Source organism: Macrosteles quadrilineatus, unplaced genomic scaffold (genome assembly GCF_028750875.1).
Source record: "Macrosteles quadrilineatus isolate MER2022 unplaced genomic scaffold, UCM_ALF_1.0 Scaffold_2__2_contigs__length_208266976, whole genome shotgun sequence".
NCBI classification, from domain to species: Eukaryota; Metazoa; Arthropoda; class Insecta; order Hemiptera; family Cicadellidae; genus Macrosteles; species Macrosteles quadrilineatus.
The window spans coordinates 80379641-80400840 of NW_026542595.1; positions in this window are offsets into that span (position 1 = coordinate 80379641).

The following is a 21200-nucleotide window of genomic DNA, read 5'->3' on the forward strand; positions in this document are numbered from 1 at the left end:
TAATTTTCTTGAAATAAAATAAAATAAAATAAAATAAAAATTTTTTGAAAGTTATTATGTGCGGGGACTTTGAGTACCAACGCCGCGCCGTGTTGATTTTATCACCAATCCTTTAGCTCCTCCCATTTTAAAAAGGAAGAGTGTTCTATTGTTCGGATTTTAGGAACTTTTTACCCATTCCTTCGGTGTACCTTCGGTGAATTGGCACAAATATATCCATTGAAGATTTTGGATTTTTAAAACCAACTACACTTAAGGGAGTATTTGGCATTATGACACTAAAATGTTTTAATGAGATGACACTTAAATGTTTTAATGAGATAAGGATAACGCCGTTTGGCACAGAAATAATGATTCGGTGATTTGATACTTTGAATTGCAATGTGCCAAACTTAATTAACAAAAAAGATTTTAATAGTCCCAAATCTTCATAGATTTTTGTGATATGGTATTTTGTTGTTTAGGATTATTTTACGTATGACGAATTCGGTGATTTAAGCCCCCCATAATATTCCTGACATAATACGCTCCAATGACAACAGCATCAAACTTAATAAACTGTTGTAAAAGATACAGAATTATGATTGATCAAATAAAGTTTAACAATGCTTTCGGTTCATAAATATAGATGGGGAAGGCTAGTAAAGTGGTCAATAATAAACGAGCTGTTTATCAAATGTCCCTACTCGTCACAAACACGGTTTGATTGTCCAAAACTGAAATAAAATGGAAAATGTATTGTCACTTTATAGTTACTTTTCACAGCCACTTTATAGGTTATCGCTATACGATGATGCGTAATTCTTTTGCTTGATATGCGTTGAATAAATTAATCAACTTTTATAGTTGTTCGCGTAACCATGTAAGATAACCTTTTTTTGACCAACCAATTTAGAGTGTGGTAATATAAGTAGGTAATAAAGTACTTTATGATCAAAATAGTTTGATTCGCGGTTACTAACAAACTAAGACTGGTTACAACAGAGGAAGAACAGATACTTTTGTTACTTGCTCGTTTTTGTATGTGTGTGTGTGTGTGTGTGCTTTTAAATTCACTAGTTACTTTTGTGATAACTATATTTGGACATTTTTCAGTTTTCCAGGACGTACCCATTTAAGACCCCGACAATTTTTCCAGTAGCCTAATGGTAATGTTGGTCCCCTTCAGTTTTGAATGGAACTTGGATCACTTGGTGGTTCGCTTCCAAGCGAAGACTATTCTCCATAATTGTGTCATTCATTATTGGACTAAAATGATCCCAGATATAGCAAATTTGGGTAAATCTAATGCGATTTTGCTCTTCCTTAATAAAATAAAATCTGAAAACCAAATATGATTACGAGTATTACGATCTTCCCATAGCCGTTATTGAATTATTCTCAATGTACTTATATTATGGTTGTATTATATTATGGATTTATATTATAGACAATAGTAATGTTATAATTGGAGGGTTGCGTATTATTACACTTATGCAATTCACTACCATTACATAATATGTAAGACACACACTTTGATAAAATTTAATCTCGCGGTGACCAAAAGCAATTCCACCCGAGTACAGAGCGCTGGTGATTATTGCACGGTCCAATATTTGTTTTACGTTAAAAGCTCTTCTGTTACATGACACAGCTTTTCGATTCGTAATTGGTTCTGAGGTTTCAAAAGTCAAATGACGTAGGTTTAGTTGAAATGAAATGAATGTGTTCGATTCTAACAGTCATTGATAGTTGAGGCAGAGCAAAACTTTTTTAACATAAATTCTCTCAGAAAGATTATTTTTCTAAGTTATAAATTTCTCTAAATAAATAAGGGTTTAGTCCTTCACTGAGGTAAAGTTTAGAATTTAAAATAGTAAAATACTTAGTAACAAAAATGGTAAATCCAAATAACAAGAATAAATTATATATAATAACTAATCATTCTGTATGTGAGGGACTTGTCTAAAGCGTACTTATGACCTCTTGGGCTTAGATACCACCAGTCAAAGATACCACTCAATATATCCTACTTATTTGCCTTACTATTTTTGAACGTCATAGAAGCGTGGCTGAACATTCCTGACATGTGGTTGACAGCCCATACTGCACTTGCTTCAACAACTTACATAGAGTTATGGAACTTTGGTGATTCTTAGAAGTTCATCGTTGTTTTATAAAACATATAAAACCTGAAGTTGATGTTGAAAATACTGCTTAAATTAATCTAGGGAGGTCATAAATTATCAGAAACAACGATTACGACTCAATCTTTTGTGGTAAAATCTTGAAATAATGTTATCAAAATATTCATCCTCTACCCTTACGGGTTATTTGTAGTGTAAAAAGATATGCAAGGAAAACATCCTTTACAATACATTAACTAATATACTAATTTCAACAATTGTGATCTTTTCTGAATGTTTGCTAACTATTATAAACAATAACAACCAGTTAAGGATATTATCAATGTGCAACAAAGCGAAGATGGAATTTGATGGGATTTTATACAAAGTTAAAGCGGCGTATATCATATATGTCATTCACACAGGCAAGTTTTGTGACTATTTTAATGTTACGATCAGTTTTATACTGCATAGTTAAGTGTTGGCCAGTAGTAAGCTTAAGTACTGTCATTAAACCCTTTAATTGTTACCAACGTCGAAACATCATACACAAATCAACACAGCTATTTGAAACACCAGAATGTACATGGCAGGTTTGACGTGGTTAATTTTTAAAAATAAACTAGTGCACCTGTTGCTCGAATTTGAGCAATTGCAAAATATTAAAGGAGTTTTTTTACGAATAATTGTCACGATTTCCGTTGACGTGTGAGAGTCAACTCAAAGATAATTTAACCAATCACTCCACTCCAGTTATCGAAACTGGAAACGAACTCACTCTGAAAACGAACGATCACTCCACTCCATCTATCGAAACTGTAAACGAAAACTCTTGTGTGTATCATGTGTGTACTATGAACAAATTAATTGTCTGTTTAACTAAACACAATCTTGTCTTCATATTATATACATTGGGATTTTGATGGCCTGAGGGGCAAAGCCCGAGGACTTTTACTACAGGAATTGGTGAAAGGGGGCGTGTAACACAACAAATACTTCTGTCCATTATTAACGGAGGAGTAGTATTTCGTAGAAATTGCCTTAACGTATTATATATAAGTATTCGTCATATCTGAAAATATTGTATTCTAGAAGTTAAAAAAAAAATGTTTCATTGCGTATAAATTACTAAATTATTAATTTAATACTAAATATTATCCTCTAGTTATTAAAGGAAAAATTTTGTTTTGATACTTTAGTTGGCCGATTTGCATGGGATGAACATAAAAATATATGTTTTGTAATAACTTAATATATATTATTAATAAATATATTATTTTGCGATACAACGATATATAATTTCTTAATTAACTGTTGCACCCCTTTGGTCAGGTAGTTTGCCTAAATTGAGACAGCGTAGGGGTTGGGCCGTGCGGCGCGCGCCGCACCGTGTGAAAGCTCCCATAAGAACCAATGCACATCCACCGAATTGTGCGGCGTGGACGCCGCGCGGCGCTGTCGTCCGGCTGAAGGTGCATCCGGCGGTAACTTACGCGCCGTGCGGCGAAATCGCCGCGCGGCGCGCGCCGGACATGGTGTGAAAGGACTCATACTGTATACTCCAATAGCCTTACGCCGGATCCGGCGGGCGCCGCACGGCGCGCGCCGCGTCGTGTGAAAGAGGCGTAAGGCACAACGTTTTTAATCTCACTTGGTTTGGATGTGCTAACAAAACTTGATCGGAAATAGTTGCGGTATTTGTAAACAACTTTTACTGTAAACATATCAGTGACAGCTAGAAGTGAGAACTAATCCAAACAGCTGATCGTTATTTCATCAAATGTAATAGTAAACATTAGGAGAAAATTTGACAAAAATCTAACAAAATTGGGTTTTTGATAACACGTTATTTTGTTTTCAAAGAAGCAAGGCCAGGTTTTTATAGCCAAAGACACTCTCACCAATCCAGTAAATACAGACAAATGATTAGAACCTTGATCGGTACTCTAGTTTTCTAGGAGTAGGCCGCGTAAAATGACATTTTGGCGTTACAGACGCAACCACAGAATGGACAGACAGACATACAGACAGAAATTGGGATAAGACTCTTTTCTGCTTTCTTAGGCTATGAAACGTAAAAATAACCTAAAACTGCAATGTACAGACAAAACTGTAATTTTATTTATATAGATAGAGTTTGCAGTAACAGAAATATAACATACTTATAGTGTTGTTTTATAAATATCGTATTTACCTAAATAAAAAGTCAATGTGTTAAGATATCTTTTCAAAAAACAATCGTATATTCTTATCTAACAGTTTAAGAAGTAGATTTATTCAGATAATTTCGCAATGTTTTCTTTTAGATATGAAGTTGTATGCTACCTACTAATTAAAATGGTTAAGTACTAACCATGAACTACGAAAGCTTGGGCTGTAAACATTTCTCTACAACTAGGCTACCAAAATACAGTATTGTTTCTCGCTATTTTAGGAATTGTTTCTATTACAAATTACAAAAGTATACGCCATGCAGTTATTTCGTGGTTACAAAAGCAATCAACTAACTTGCGTAGCCACAGGGCATTTCACAAATACGACTCTCAAATGTTTGTTCAATGTTATCAATTATTTGCAAGTGATTTTTCAACGACAAAATAAATTAATAGTCATGCTAGAGAATTGTTTTTAAGGTATAAAATGTAAATTGAAAATTCTACCGCAATTTGTTCTTTTTACAATGTAGATGGTTTGCTATCAATATGTTATGAGTCTTTTATTTACATTATCCTTGTTGTTTCGTAAAACTGTCATGGCTACTTGGCAACAATCATAAGGCCAATGTTAGTAATATTACAATTTAATTTAAAGTTAAGGTTTAAAGTCAGTTAAAGTTAGTTTAAGTCGTTAAAGTTTTTAACGGAAAAGAAATTTCCAAAAAAAACAGAGTCTAGCATAGATAGTTTCTAAACCCAAAATTAAGATATGTCTAACAATTTATAGGAAATAGTTGGATCAGTTTTTGATATTGTGCGTTAACTGCTTACAGTTGTGTGTAAACTCATCAGAATGTGCGTAAACGTTACTCGTATTATGGTATACTATAATTATGGTATATTTATAAATAATCATTAAGTGATAGAAGAAGGCAGATGCAATCCCTTAAATATTACATGAAACTCAATTGCTAATAACCGTGCCCTTAAATTAGAATGAGGCTCATTTAACATGCAGCATATCAAAACCTTGAACAACCATAACCTTGTTCAAGATCATCCATTTTATATTTTTATTGTGTCGTTCTGTTTATCGTTGTTTACCTGAATTCAGAGCGATTGACGTATACTCACTTAAAACTACAGACACCTAAAATCAGTTTGGTACTTTTTTGCAATAAATTAATCTAATATAACCATTAAGAAATTAAAGGTTTTATGGTAACTAATTAGTTTAGGCATACATTCAAACAAGGAAAATGAACCAATTTCCTCTCGACAATTGGCAGGAAGTCACTTACAGACTTTTCACAATGAGTCACATTCGCCAAACGTTCAACTTTCTCCAGCATTCTTCGATCTAATTTCCGTTACTAAATCATTTCCTCTTCAATTTGACAGTTTTTTTCCTTAATTTAAAACTGGAATGAATGCGACATATCAATGTAATGTAAGCATAGACTAATTTATTTATATGACACATAGCTAATTTACTTTTTTTTATCACACACATACAGGGTGACCGTTAAGTCTTAGGACGACTTTATAACTTTTAAACGACAAACGATATCACAACCAAATTTGGTATACCGTTACTGGAAATTGTAAGCTACTTTTCTGTGTACATGGTGGTCGGATATCACCTTTGGGGGACGGCCCGTCGGGGGTCAGAAGAAAATCTTTAATGACAGCCTATGTTGAGTTGTACATCATTTTAAAGGTCTACTTCAACTGAAAACAATGCCGCAAACCGCACTTCAAAAGGTTGATCATGTGCAAAATGGCAGATGTTCAAAGATTTTCAAAATTAGCCAATTTCTTTAAATTAAAACATTTTTTTAAATCTTTAAACAACTGTCATTTTTTAACGGATGGTCCTTTTGAAGTACGGTTTGCGGCATTGTATTCTACTAATAAATACCTTTAATTTGATGTGCATATCAACCTATGCTTCCATTCAAGATTTACTTCCGACTCCTTGTGGGCCGTCGCCCTGAAGAGTTACTTGGATCACTGAATGTGAAGTTATGGGGATCATTTTAAAGGGAATTTTAAGCAAAGAAGAATGCCGCAAACCGTACTTCAAAAGGACCATCCGTTAAAAAATGACAGTTGTTTAAAGATTTAAAAAAGTGTTCTAATTTAAAGAAATTGGCTAATTTTGAAAATCTTTAAACATCTGCCATTTTGCGCAGGATCAACCTTTTGAAGAGCGGTTTGCGGCATTGTTTTCAGTTAAAGTAGACCTTTAAAATGATGTACAACTCAACATAGGCTGTCATTAAAGATTTTCCTCTGACCCCCGACGGGCCGTCCCCCAAAGGTGATATCCGACCACCATGTACACAGAAAAGTAGCTTACAATTTCCAGTAACGGTATACCAAATTTGGTTGTGATATCGTTTGTCGTTTAAAAGTTATAAAGTCGTCCTAAGACTTAACGGTCACCCTGTATAATAATCTTTGTATATTTTAATCGTATATATCCACTTTCTTTATTAAAAAAAAAATTAAATAAATTGTTTACAGGTAATAAATTTGACTATGAACAACCAGTATATTTAGTAGACATCCAATTCCCATCCTAAAGTACTACGAATACTACTATAGAAGGCCTGGTATGGATCAGAAATACTAGAAAAGACCCGGTATGGATCATAAGCATAAATAAATGACGATTTTGGTCCGAAATGAAACAAAATCATTAGTTAGTTCATGCTATTAGTTTAGGGGTTTTGTTTACTTTCGGGCCAAAAACGTAATTTGTTTGTTTATGATCCATACCGGCAATTTTCTAGTATTCGTGGTAGTACCTAGTTTAGAATAGAAATCAAATATGTTGATAAGCTCTTCATATATTAATTATTGTAGTAATTTACAATTAAGTCCACCATTTATAGAGTAGATAGAGCACACATTATTCGAAGAGAAACTGTAGAGTTTAAAACTGGCTCTTAGTTACTGTGGGTACTATTAAGTGTGATAGACGTTGTACTAGTAACTTAAAGTCTAAACCATGAACACAATTCATAAAGATCAACACTATAATTATAAAACACAAATTCCATTTACTCACTGATCGCTAAATAAAAAAAAAATCAACAACAAAATTACGAGCCATAAGAAGTTGTTAAGCTCTAGATGTTCAATAAGAAGACTTTTCAAGAAATTCAATCAGGGCTCTGCCCAGTACCTATTAAAATTCCCTTATTATCCTTTTAGAGAAAAGATTTGTTTACATTTGAACAGCTGAATATTTTAGAATTTTACACAATTAAGTGAACAGCAGTTGTATTTATTTGGTTGAAATGAAGATATGTGATTATTTTGTGGCTCGAAAATAGCCTTTTTACTGCATAAACCTTTTTGTAATCGTTAAATGTATTTAAAAATCAAGATATATACACTGTTTGTTGTGGTTTTAATGGTTGGTGTTTGTCAGCAATTAAACAACAGTATATCAATATTTAATGTGTTCAGAATATCAATGTCAAGGGAACGGTTATTTGCAATTGAGTTTCATCTAATATTTAAGGGATTGCATCTGACTTCTTCTATCACTTCATAATTATTTATAAAGCTCGGGGCTCAAGAGATAAGATCTAGTTGAATCATTATAATTATAGGTGCTTGATAAGTTTAATCACTTCCACTCCTACATATAGGCTAATAACAATATCAGAATCATACAACTTTTGATGAGTATGTTATACGATTTACACTTACTCAATATTACTAGTTTTATTAACCACTTTCAATTATGTGTTACATTTTTCTCAAAGTTTTATAAATTTCTTTGTGGTGTCAGACAAATTTCTTTGTTGTTTTATTATTTAGCCTGACTGTTTTAAAATAATTGTTACATACTAAACAAATTTTAATTATATGTAACTTCCCAACGATGGTAAAATGCATGCATTTCTACTTGTTTTAAAGGTATCATTAACCGAATTAAATAGTCGTCATTTTCACATGGCTCGATATTTCGCAATGTGTTTGCTATAGCAGAGTTTGACACCTGATAATTACCAATTACAAATTACCAATTACTAATCATTGAGATGGGGACGCCACCTAGGTGCGTATTTTAACCCAAATATGAGTGAAGGATGAGTGCAGAATGGTGTGTGATCACCTGTGTAGCTTTGTTACTGACTAAGATCAGCGGTTTCATTAGTCAGGATCATTTATTTGAAGCCCAATGATCAGGAACAGCTGGGTCCAGTTTCGAGCCATCAAAAAGCTACTGACTTTTCTCAGGATCGAACCGGCACCCTTTTGATTACCAGGCGAGCACTATTACCACTCAGCTACCCAGCCAATTATATTATAATATACTTAGGCGTAAACCTAAAGACATACTTTGAGGTGGTTCCACACCTTTTCCACGAAATTCAATAGTAACATAGAACAACTCGTATTTCTCTGTGTTTGCCTAATTGTAGCCACATTTCAGTTGTGAGCGGTTCCTAAATTTGTATGTTCTTAAAGTCCACTAGAAGTTTGTTAATTGAAATGTTCTAATAGCTTTCTCATAGTGTTTCCTACACACGTCGAACACATTCTACAGCGACCACATCACCCTTACACGTCTGAGATCGTACCTCGGGGAAATTAATGCAATGGACAACTGCCTTGTCTTGCTACGTGTAAGGGTCAGCACTAGTTAAGTAGATTGTTGATGGCTGTCGTGGAGGAGTTGAATTATTCTGCTTAATATTAAGATTGGTTTCTTACAAGAAGCATACAAAAGATATCAATGATACGACTTACAATATTGTGTCGTCGTTTCATTAAGTGCGGCGTGACGTGATGTTACTGGACGTTTTAATCAGCTCAGAAATTTACTAATGTAAACATATGTTTTACAAATCATGAGCATTTAGAGTCTCGTACTATTTTATACACGTAAAATGTATGTCATATTATATTTTGTGTAACTATTTTGTTTAAATTAGTATGAATGCGGAGGAGTATTAAATCTAATAAGTAAATACTACTCACAGACAGACTTTGAAGTCCCAAAATATTTTGCTTAGTAGCCTAAGGGTTTGTCTGATTCCTGGATTTTCAATTTATTTTTCTGCAACTCAATATTTGACACATCACCCTTAAATACCCTTACATATCTGTTAATTTGATTTTACAAATATTAACCAAATCTTTTGAGGTTTCTGTGAGATAAATGTGATCATTCAGTACAGCCATCTTACTAATATTATAAATCTGAAAGTTTGTGAGTTTGTGTGTATGTTTGTGTGTGTGTGTTTGTGTTGCTTAATCACGCATAAACTACTGGACGGATTGGGCTGAAATTTGGCATGACGATAGCTTACATTCCCGATTAACATTAACGCATATTCTTATCTCAAAACCCCTTTCGGGCTCCGCCCCAGTGGCTCTGTAGTTCCCCATGATAATCTTATGATTTTTCATATTTAAAGGGAATTAATGAATCTTAACAGCTGTTTCAATTAAACAAGTTGGTTCTGTTCTATGATGTTCAATAGCATAAAAGTTACAAGGATTACCAACAGGGTGCAGCACTATTATTTTTTTAGCGAATTTCCCATATAGGGAATAAGCTATTACCGTAGTACTCATGGTAAGACCTGGACCCGGGACCGATTTTTTTTTTCGTTTTGAGGTCCCTAGAGGCCAAAAACACCATCCGTTCAAATTCATATATATATATATATATATATTTATATATTTATATATATATATATATATATATATATATATATATATGTCCGTCAGCACGATAACTCGAGCAAAAATGATCCGATTTTGATGAAATTTGGTACAAACGTGTAAACCTACGTTTATTCGAACGAGTTCGCGATCCAGCATGGTCGGACCATGGGAACAGGTGTTTACGGGGGGTTTTATGGGGTAAAAATAGGTTTTTCCCATTTTTGACCCAAAAAACATAAAATTTAGCAATTTATTTCCAAACCATTTTGTAGAGCTTCAAAAAACAAATAATTTAGTATATTGAAGCGTTATTATGCGCCTAATGGTTACGGAGAAAATTCGAAAAAATTGTAAATTTAAAATTCCCATGTTATTCTTATGGAGAATGAGTAAACTGTTGTAGTTTGCTTGTTTATGAACATATTTTGATCAAATTTGGAAAATGTTTTTATTTCTTACTAACTATTAACATTTTACAAAAAAAAAAAACAGTTTTACCCTCCCTGATGCAGCAAACCTAAGTACTTGTTAAACTAATTCTATTTAAATCGGGAATAAATGTTATATTTTTAAGTAGACATTTCAGTGTAAATCCAATCAGTCAAATGGAAATTCGCTTAGTCTGCAGGTTTGCTGCGGCGGGGGTATTTTTATTTATGACAACAGCTAATTTTTAACCAAAAGGTGAGTGAGCGTAGCGAACGAACTTCAACCCGGAGGCGAGTTAGCGTAGGGAACGAGCTAACCTGAAGGCAAGTGAGCGCAGCGAACGAGCTCCAACCTAAAGGTGAGTGAGCGTAGCGAACGAACTTCAACCAGGACGTGAATGATCCATGCGAATACTTATGAAGTTAAACGGGACGAAGCCCTTACAGCATGTTTATATTTATTGTGCAAGTAGCAACATTTGATTTTAAGATATTGGTTGCATTCCAGATGTTTTGACTCTTGTTTTGTTGTGATTGTTGAGTTTTTTTAATAATACAGTCTAACCTTGATATAACGAACCTCGATACAACGAATTCCTTGATATAACGAATTTTTTTTTTAATCCCCTAGAACTCTCCATAAGACACAATGTATATTTTACCTCTACATAACAAACAAACCATAACAACGACCTTGATTTAACGAATTTTTCGTGATTTCGGCTAAAATAAGACACCTCAGTATAGCGAATTTATCATTGTCAGAACCTCTACATTGCGAATTTAACCTCTGCATAACGAATTGTCTACGTCTTTCCCTCGATATAACAAATCCCCCACCCCATTATTGTTTTTGAAAAATCTGTTTCTTTATCAAATGAAATGGAAAGGTGACGTCATCGCTTGCGCTAACAATCGTCTGCTCCGTTTTACGTGGTTTTACACATCTCTGTCTGCTTTCGCTGCGCGCGCTATGTTGCAACTGAGAACTGATTTCATTCACTGAGGACTGATGACGACGTAATGTTTAGTAAGCTGTGATTGGGCGATAAGTAACTATGGTGAATTGTACAATTTTTGGATGAAGAGAAACCTAAGAAAGAATATAAAAACAAAACCAAAGAGAAAGAATAGCAACATCGTTATTTTGACATTCCTTTTTCGAGTGTTTTTATTATCTTTAAGTTGGCTATGATTATACACTTTTATAATGTCTTATCTAATAATTAACTGTATTGTTTTCAATACGATTTGTTTCAACTAGCAACACCAATGCTATAGTTAATGATTATTATTGACATTCCTCTGTTGTGATAAATCAGTACTGTACTGTAAGTAGCCTACCGGCCTATCACGAGCAGTACGTAGCTTACAAAACTTTCTACTACTGTTTTGTTTTGTTCTTTACATGGTTTATGACTACGCAATACAGTGTTTGGCTAGGTTTTAGGAGGGTTAGAACAAGCTGTGATTTTAAACTTACAGTTTTTTAACCTGTACCAAGGTCAATGCCATTGTCATGATTGCGCAATATTCAAGATCCCTCCCCTTTATCATGCCGGATAATTTAGGTTCTACTGTACAATGTAAACACTGTACTGTAAAGAATTGTAGCCTATGCTACTTTAATTGTGTTTTAATGATGTCTAATCCCGACCTATATTGACCGACGCTGGTTCTGAACCTCGACTTAGCGAAATTCCTGCAAACATAACCTCTATATAACGAACCTCGTTTTAACGAAACCCTTGATATAACGAATATTCAGTTCGGTCCCTTCAGATTCGTTATACTGAGGTTGGACTGTATTCTAGTTTTGAATGAAATGGAGAATAAATTGAATGCACTAGATTTTATCTGTTCTTTTTAAAATATTACAGATTTGTAATACCTTTTTATAGTAATCCAATTACAATTCGAATTTAAACATCAGTTTTACAAACCATTCTTTAGAGTCTATCATTTATATACCGTTAGTGTTCTTATGAGAATTGACGCCTCGAGGCATCTTGTTACACGCACCGCACATAATTTCATTAACTGTTAAATGTCACGTTTTTATCAATAAGTAGCTTAAATCTCAATTACTTAAAATTAATTATAAATATCTGATTTACTCAATTCCGCCAAAAATTGTCTACAAAATTTAATTGTGTAACTGAAACTAATCTATTATTTAATCCTGCTGCTGCTAAGAATCCAATTATGCTCTTACTCTAGGGCTTTAGTTGTTGTTTATAAAACAACAGAACAGCTGACCTCGTTCTCAGAGGTTCCCGTTTAAGCTGGATTACGAGTGATCTTTGAGCGGCGGAGCTTCAGATATAATATATGATTGAATTATCCAATAATGTAACTTAAGTGTTCAAAATATAAGCTTTTAAGGTAACTCCAGAAATACATCAAAACTAAGAGACCAGTTGAAAACATAAATAACAGGTACGGTCAAATTTTACATACCGCACTATCCCTTTGAGGAATGCATTGATGTTCTTAGCGAATTAAAATCGAAACCTATTTCAAAGAATTAAGTTAACATTACTATTAAACTGTTTAATCTTATTATTGTTGATTTCCTTTTGAAGCTGATGAACAGCTCAATATGCATATTTCATAATTACTTATAATGACTCATAATTCAGCTCAACGAACCAGATTTCGTCATGACGAAGATCTTGCAGCTAAATATTCACCCATCATCGTTTAACAAAACAGTCCCTGACAAAGTCTATCCGATTTACAGCACATTTTCAGAAAAATAAAATGTTAATGTTTTTTTTTTTTGTGTAACAATAAAATAACATGGAAATACAAGTGTACAGTGTGACTAGTTTGATTAGAACGAATAGTTTTTTTATCCTTTTATATTAACCAAACAAATAAGAATAAGTTAATATTTACAACCTAAGTTCAATTGGTAATGACTGGAATAAATCAGGGCGCTGTGCCATTGCTGTGTTTTTTTTTTCATGGAAAGCTCTTAACCTTAAAACTTCAATAAGATAAAATTCGCTTAGAATTAATTTCCAGATTTTTCATAAGACCTATAGTATAAGTATATTATCTAGGCAAGCTCTTAAAAAGGATTTTTGCTATATTACATATCTTTTAAGGAGATAAGATCTGATATTTTATTTATTTCCTTGACGTAGAGGTAAAGCGTCATTTGTGTCATTCCACATTGCGTCAGTGGTCATTCCGGTTGAATAATTTCAACTTTACCTCGAGACATCGTATTTTGATGCGAGCGTCGAGCTGAGCACCTAACTTTCAATGAGCCTCATTGTAATCTCCTGCGAAAGAAAACATAAGCTAAAAACCAAACTATCATACACAATCCAACCCGTTATAAAAATATAACTCCGTTAGTGATACTGAAATATAGTTCCTGTCTTTCATGAGTATTGTCAAACATATTGATATATGATATTTTTACACTAATTGTAGTGCTGTATGTGAAATCGTCATTTTTATACACGACTCTGAATCTCTGGAGATTGTATTTTTAGGTGATTTAATATTTTTACTTAATTGTGTACATTTACCAATTATTGTGAGGAATGCATACGAACCTCTTTAGTAGTATAGGAAAATGCAATGAAGCTCATTGAAAAAGAGGCAGCTCAGGTCGAAGTTCACATCAAGTATGCGATGTCTCGAGCGATAGTTGAAATAATTAAACATGAATACTTCCTACACAAATGACGCTTTACCTCCACGACTACGAAATATATAAAATATAAAATCTTATCTCCTTAAAATATATGTAATTTAGTATAAATCCTTTTTTTAAACCTTTTCTAAAACATTTGTAACTATACTTCAGGTCTTATAGAAAATCTAGAAACTAAATGCCAGACAGTATAATTTCAGTGATATTTTTTTTCAACTTACTCTGATACAGGTTTACAGCTTTCCATGAAAAATCACAGCCATGACATAGTGCCTTGATAAATTACAGTCATTAAATATTGAACTTAGGTTGAAAATATTCACTTATCCTCCTTTTGTATGGTTAATATAAAGTTATTTTACTTATCCTTTTTTTGTATAGCTAATATAAAATGATTACAAGACTATTTGTTCTAATCAGTCACACATCACACTCGTAATACCACGTTATAACTTTTACAGATTTAAGTGTGTAAGAGATGTTTTACCAGCATTTAAGGCTCTCACCAGCAAGAGGCGTGACTCGAGTGTTCAGCAAACTACACGACTCAGCACCTCTGGGATTGTATCCCCCGTGAGATAATTTTGTTACTTTATTTTGTACATGTACCAATTATCTTAGGAACTTAATAATTAATTCTTTACCCAACCCAAAGCCAGCTTTTTTTTGTACTCCATGGGTATTAAATAAAACGAAAATCATTGGTTGCTAGGAATGCATTAATTACTCCTGTAAAACAAAAAAATTTTTTAAATTTATCTTACGCAGCATCATGACACGACAGCACACAATAAATAATTAGAAAAATACACCGAGTTACTATAACTAGCGACAACGATGATTCTTTAAGAAAAGAAGTATGTTTTCTAAACACTTCCTAGGTTTTAAGGGTAATTTTAAAATAAAGTTCTAAATAGTAAATATTGTAGGTTTCACCAGCTAGAAAATCACTTAGTTTAGACATACTTGAATCATTGATTTGATTTTAAAGTGTTCTTATTTCTTAATAAAAATCTATAATTAAAAATCGATCCTTTCATAACTAAGGTAGCTAATTGACTCGGTTAAGTAATGTAAAGTATAAGATTGTACCAAAGAATAACAATAAAAAATTTAAAGATTTATTAATTTACCTTTTTAGATCTTCTCAGAAAGTGATCTTATCATCAAAGTATTGTAATTACTCAGTATTGTATTTTATAAATACAAATGGAAATTACAGCGTGACCAATCCGACGTCCTATCGGAGAAAGTTTGACAAATAATTTAATTGAAACTACTTACACTGCTGGAAATCATCAGAACTTTCCATCCGTTCCCGCTATTATCTTTCACTTTTTAGGATGAAAATAACTTTTCCAGCAGACTGAAAAATACACTTTAAGATGCTTTGTTTATATAATCCATAATAGTTATCCTAGAGCTACTCGGTCCAATAGGTGTAATACGATTTTCTATTATAATAAAGACCTATAACATTTGTTTTCTTTCTAACAAAAAAGAATAGCTTTTGTCCTTCAGGTAAGGAAGTATATTATACCATGTGTCTCTCTTTAAATTGAACAGATAAAATAGATTTAAATGTTAGCAAAATGTAATTTATTACTTACTGCTTACTGCCATGGCCACTTGTACCCTAGCTGGTACTTGGCCTCGCCAACACGCTGTCGCCAATAGTCTCGGTCCCATGCATCTTCCTCTACAAGCCTCATCCTTTCCAAATCTTTTCGTACTTGACCCCACCACCTGGCTTTCGGTCTACCTATTGGTCTTCTTCCCCTCGGATTTCCTCTGAGTGCTATCTTCAGTAGACTCTCCTCCTTTCTCCTTAGGATATGGCCAACCCACCTTAATCTTCTACTCTTAACTTCTCCAATGATATCAGGGTCTTGAAATAATTCTCTTAGCTCCCGGTTGTGGCGGATTCTCCATACTCCATCTTCACATACTGGCCCATATATAGTTCTCAAAACTTTGTTCTCAAAAGTTATTATTTTCTTTTCTGAGTTCTTGCTCAGGATCCAATTTTCCCCTCCATACAAAAGTACAGGTCTTACTATAGTTTTGTAGATTCTAATTTTTGTCTTTCTCGTTAAAAGTTTTGATTTCATTAGTTTACTGCATGCGTACCAACTCTTATTTGCTAAATTTATCCTATTCTGAATTTCCATGTCTTCCGTATTTTTGTCAGATAGTAGAACGCCTAGATAGGTGAAATTATTTACTCTTTGGAATTCATGGTTGTTGACTTGAAAAAACTCTTCATTATTTCCAGCTTCTCCTCTTGTTACTATCATGAATTTGGTTTTTGCATCATTTATTTTTAGCCCCACATACTCAGTTTCATTTATTAGTATCTCCGTTAAAACCCTAAGATCTTCTTTTCTTTCAGCCATCAGTACTACGTCATCTGCAAAAGCTAATATATTAATATTCGTTCCTAGTTTTAGTCCTATGTGTGCATTTTTTATTGTTTGTAGGGCTTCCTCTAGAGCAATGTTGAATAGGAGGGGGGAGAGTCCATCCCCCTGTCTCACCCCCGTATTCACATTAAATTTAGTTGTGGTTTCTCCATCTATCTTCACTTTACAACGAGAGTTTGAGACACATGTGGTTACTAATTTAATAAGCTTATCTGGTATTCCGAATTTTTCCATTTTCTCCCATATCTTTGCTCTGAATAGGCTATCATACGCTTTTTTGAAGTCTATAAATAAACAATAGCATTCCTTGTTGAACTCCCAGTACTTTGCTAAGCATTCCTTAAGTATAAAAATCTGATCCACAGTGGACCTGCCTTTGGTGAATCCAGCCTGCTGTTCACCGACAATGTAATTTATTACCTTTGAAAATACTAGTAAACCCGTTGCTCTTAATCGAGCAACTGAATATATTAAGTCCTTCGTTTTCTGCTCGAGCGTCTTGGAGGTTCATATAGAGTTCGGCTCTAAGTTTTGATTTTTATTTCTCTTATAAACGCCAGACGCTCACCTTCTATCCGAGTAAATATATCCACAATACTGTAGCGATATTTTTCTCCGTGAATAACTGGTGAAAAATCATGCCTCACTGAAAGTCTATGTGATGCAAATTGTAACTGTGCTACAGTGTTTCTACGTGTAGTAGACTTTCTACAACGTGAGGCGTGACACTAAACCAACCTTCGTCTCCATACGGGAAGAGTAACGGATATGCCATCGGATCCAATCCGGAACAATGTGAAAGTAAATTCTCTGGATTTCCAATCTCAGGGTAGATAACAATCTCAGAAGTTCCTAAAGGACCACCATTTTCTGCTTTGAAAACTGCTGTCACATCATGAGCAGTGTGTAAATTATAATTACGTATGTTTTTGGTCCTATTTGTGTACATTGAATGGAAGCCATTTCTCTATTTTCTGGTTCAGTCTCTCTAAGAACATGTCCCATAGTTATAAACGCTTGAGCTTAAGGGTTTATCTAATTAATTAATGTTGTTAGCTCATGCATAAAAGTTGGTTCACACCCGGTATTTTGTGTTTCCGCACACCTTGTTTTGGTTGCCTGCTCTGTTTCTTAGAAATAAATTTGGGCGTAGTGGCTTGTGTCATGCTGGCTTAGATTTCTACTAATTCCTAAACAATGCTGAACTTGACCGTTCACAGTGAAAATGTATGGCTCGCCTACGTAACTTTTTTATTTTTAACGAAATTACCATAGCTAATGCTCTTTGATGCGTGGATTTTGCCATGCTAATTTTGATCATGGGTCCAAGAGAATGAGATTCTGGATATTTGATAGTCCAATGCGGGTTTCTTCATAAGTCTAATCATTTTGTTGTCTAAGTCGATGAAGGTCACGTACTAATCTTCGTCTTCTACGGTTGTCATAACTTACTCTTGCTGCTCGTGGCATTTTATTGAACCACGGAAAATCTATATATATTATAATTTCCAAAGTACTTGTTTTGTCGGTACACCTGACAACTTGGTGACAACTTCTTTAATTCTTTAACAATTTTCATAAACGATGTGTCATTTTAAAGCTCTTTTTACTCACTACACCAGGGAAATATACCAATCACTCATTTTTCAGTAGCATAAAAAAAAAAACTATCTATTCTATCATTCTGGAAGTAATTTTAACTTGGAATGTTTATTTACGTTATTCGAACAGCTCAAACATGTGAATTAAATTAATCAAAACGAACTAATATTTATTTCTCAAATCCGAGTGTCAATAAGTCTCAAACAAGCAAACTAGTCTGAGCTTTCTACGATAATTTACCCCGGAGATGAAACCAGATCATTCACTTTAAAGAAGTCTAAACAAGAACAACTCAAAAAATACCACATGGATTTTTAGCTCTGATATTTTTTTTACAACATAGTCTTAATTTTTGCATACGTACTGACCATTCAATATACAGGGTGAATATAAAGTCAAGACCCCCCCTTCTAATATTTTTCCAAGTAAATATACAGAGATATCCTTTTGGTGGTCGAGCAATCTTAGCAGGAAGTTTCATTTTATCATTTTGAAATTTTTTAGTGTCCCCCCAAAAGGGGGGATTTGGGGGGCAACTCAAATATTTTAAATTTAAACCCCCTTCAAGTGACACCTCATTTTGAAGACTTTACAAAAACTTAGAGAATGGTGAAAACTAGAGGTTGCTATCTCTTCTCTATCCAAAATGGCAGCCCGTCAAATGTTGTGGAAAATCAATGGTAAAATTGTTAATATTGGCTGCCATTTTGGATAGAGAAAAGATAGCGAGCTCTGGTTTTCACCATTCTTTAAGTTTTTGTAAACACTTCAAAATGAGGTGTCACTTGAAGGGGGTTTATACTTAAAATTTTTGAGTGTCCCCAAAATGGGGGGATTCGGGGGACAACTAAAAATGTTGTATATATTTAAGAAATACATCTCCAAACAGATATCTTTGCACAAACTTATGAACAATTGACCATTTATTATTAAATTTACATTAAGATTATAGAAGGCATAGCAATTAACAAGAAATTTTAATACTATTATGTATGCAAACTAATATTTAAATTATTTGTAAAATAATTTAAACATCATAATTTAGTAATGTAAAATCTAAAACCACCAAAGAACTCGTAACTCTATATGGAAAGTATTAAGTATAAAGGATACGATTATCAATGGTGACATTTCCAAGATGATGGTGTTCACAGTTGTCATCGAAGTCGCATGAGAAACAGCTTAGATCTCAAGTGGAGTTTGTCAGATCCTGAAGCCCAGGTCACTTGTAAAACCTTTTAGATGCCTTTGATTTCTGAAACTCATTCAGGCATTTTTTCTTCCATTTCGTTGATTTCATTAGATGGTACCTCTATCAATGTTACAGACTTCAGTTTTTCGGAAACATTTTTCATAAAAGACTTTATGTCTGTTACATCACGTCCAAAGGCAACACATGAGTCTGCGGCCCTTTTTACAGTCGCTCCAACTCCGTCTGACGGACCTTTGCCGTGACCAGCGACTTAAAAGTTCCAGGTTACAAATTTTACCTGGGGATAAATTTCTTTAATACTTTGAATATATAAATAAATATATTGGTTTTAGTATTGGCTAGATGGACCATCTGATTTTATGTGAATTGTGCCAATTTCATTGCTAAGTTTTGGATTTCACATCAATATTAGATTAAATTCTATTTAAGTTGGTAAAAGCTTTAAAAAACGTTAAATCAGATAGCTATTACTTTCAACACACTTTTATTTACAATTTGAACTCACAACAATCTATAATAATATTAAAACGAAACGGTGTTTTTTTATTTCACGATTCTGGATCAACCACTCGACGGATTTTCATGATTTTTGTGTTGAAAGAAAGATAATTTTGAGAACTAGGGAATGTCGAAGCCATAATTTTAGTTTAGGGTCCCAGTTTATTAGAAATTAAGTTTTAATTTTTTAAAGTTTAGCAGCCGACGCTAGGATTCTAAACTAGCTTTTGGCATAAAATAATTTGCTTAACATAACAGCTGTTAACATTCAGCTTTTGTGTCACAAATTCAGCATTTGGATAAAAATGTAAAGACATACTTAGGGTTGACTTATTTATACTATGTGTAATGCTAATCATTGATACGTTCAATTCTTCTGTAAGAGGATGACAGATTAATTAAATATATACATAGTAAAATACTAGGATGTTCAAATTAGTTTTTAAAGCAATCTTTCTAATATTCGATTTGTTTTAGAGCAATATAATTTGTTTTAACTAACAGCTGGTTAAATATAAACTATGGAACTATGAGGTTATTTTATTTACTCTTATTTAGCCATTGATTATAGGAAATAAGTAAGATTAGTAGAGATAATTAGACCACAGTTTAAACCACAATTTTAACCAAAATTATTAGAATTTAGAATTATTAGAATCTGAAGAATTATTAGATCACTGAATATGTGTTAAAATCGAGTTTTATGCCCTGTAACTTTGTACCAAGTATTTTAGCTTTATCAGCATTATTTTTTTAAAATATTTAACGGTTCCGGGACTTTTCTACCACACTGTATATTTTTTTCCCACTAGTTAATAATTTCAAATTATTGTTTTACTATGAGGCAAATTAGTTTTTTGTTTCAAACGTTTCTAAGAGGTTCTTTTTATTATTTATTTTTATTTTTATTATTTATTATTTTTATTTTCTTTTGTTTATTTTTACCCATAACAAGAGTAATAATTATTCTCTTTCTTTACATCCTCTGGTGTTATCATTGTGGTAATTTCACAATACGAAGCTTTGCCATCAACAGAAGAGCTTTTATTGTGAAACGAATACAGAATACAGGGCTTGGCGACAATCCCATAGTCAGCTGAGATTGCTCTGGTCTGCGCTAACATTGGACTTTTACAAATGTAATTAGATAAACGCAATCACACTTTCAAACCACTTGCTTTGTCTCACTGTTTTTATTATTAAATGAAATTGGTTGTGTGATTTTTCCTTACACAATGATGATACTTTTTATATTTTATCCATACAAAAAGAGTAAATGTACTGCTTAATATAATGATCATATATATAGTAATTATAACCAAAGAAAAACGGACAATGTGATAACCTACTCTCTTAAGACAAATATTATAAGCGCTTATTAATGTACAGAATTCTCTATTTTCAC